Genomic DNA, 1876 nt, shown 5'->3' on the forward strand with positions numbered 1-1876 from the left:
AACATGGGGCCAGGCCACAGTGCATATTGGTATTATAATATCATATTAGCATATGTGAATAGCAATTAAAGAAACCACTCACCATTTCTCCAGTGTAACAATTCCACAGTCAACAGTCCCTAACACAAATGTACATTACAATAGTGATGTTTGTCTTCTTCTTCGTTGGAGTTTTACTGCAGTTGGCATCCATAGTGTTACATTACTGCCATCTGCTGTCTCACTTTATCTTAATTAAATTCGTCCTTCCAGTCCAGTCCTCCTTAGAAATGTAAACTAATATCTCCGTCCTTGGTCCCTATTTCCATATGTTACTGTATTTTTAACATTAAACTCTACTATACCTATTTCCTGTAGCTGATGCTTGAATAGTGATGGTTGATTCTTCTTCTTCTGTTTTATGGTGGGTAGCACCAGCGTTAAGGTGCATTATCGCCACCTTCAGTGTTGGAGTGTGGACCAAAGTTTACTTATTTCATAAAAGAAACCCTTCGTTCTCTTTATCAGTTCATCACTTTTGAGATAAAGAAATAAACTCTCTAATCCATAAATGATTATACTTTTTTTTAGCTTTATTCCTTCCACTCCCAGTTCCTTCTTCATTGTTTGTTTTCTTCGTTAAAATATTTTTGACAAACACATAGATGTTCCACTGACTCCTCTTGTGGAAAACATAGAAATCATGATTATAACTTGTGTATCCCCCCCCCCTTAAAAAAAAGTAGAGATGCATGTCAGGTTTTGTTTTATTATTGTTTTATTTACTGTTATTTTATGTACAACTATTCATTTCTTTTGATTCAAGGGCATTGTGAAAGACACATATCACTATCAGGCGCAAGTGGGGCAGCTAGAAAAAGTTTTGGGGTCCTGAACACTCTGCGGTGAGCAAGAAAGAGAGATGTGCCATGTTTGTGCTCCATTTTGTCTTCACTTGTTTTGTTTATTAAAGATGAACCTGATCTTCATTTCATTACGCTTGTCTATAGTCTCGTATTTCAAGTGTGCAACACTGCTCACATAATCCTCTTGGATGTTTATTTTTTCATTTTAAAGTTTTATCCAACCCTTAAACTTGATAACATTTTGATATCCTCACTACTCCTACTTCTCGCTGTATTTTAAAAAGATGACATCCTGTGTTCCCCGTATTCCATTTTTGTTGCCACTCCTTAATGATATATGCTTTAATTATTGCTTTTGCTTCAAATTTGATGTTCGATTTCTGAACAAATTGTTCTTTGAGCCTGTTCATAGGAAGTAACCGTACTGAATTGAACTTTAGTTCCAGGCTGATGACGCAAGACGCACAGCCAAAGTTTGCTGACCGTCAAAGTGTTGAAAGTTTGCCAAGGATTACCGTTGATGCTCATAAAGGAGTTGACGATATTTTGCAAGCATGAGGCACATACTGGAAATATTCTTATTTAGCTTACTAATGTTATTAAATAACATTTTATTAAAACCTGCAAAATCCTTTCTGTAGAGAGATCTAAATGAATACTATAGTTTATAGTATATGCAGATTATATTTTAAGATGTTACACAAAATCAAGCAGTTTATAAGGTTTATCACTCTATATACTTTAGACATGTAGAACATATCTGCATTTCTGCATCAATGGATGTAATGTGTGCTGTAGGTGCAAAACTTTTAGTAATCTTAACCAAGATGTAGATGATCTTATCCCCGGTGACTAATATTTGAACTGCCTTCTCTCAATCTGCTCAAAATTTGAAGCTCACAATGAGCTCACATACTACTCACACCGTGAGGATCAGAGTACGAGGATCATTTGAACTCACAATGATTTCATATACTACTCACACCGTGAGGATCACAGTATGAGGATCGTGTGAACTCACAATGATTTCA

The sequence above is a fragment of the Sinocyclocheilus grahami genome, unplaced genomic scaffold (genome assembly GCF_001515645.1).
Source record: "Sinocyclocheilus grahami isolate Dianchi unplaced genomic scaffold, SAMN03320097.WGS_v1.1 scaffold2371.1, whole genome shotgun sequence".
Lineage (NCBI taxonomy): Eukaryota > Metazoa > Chordata > Actinopteri > Cypriniformes > Cyprinidae > Sinocyclocheilus > Sinocyclocheilus grahami.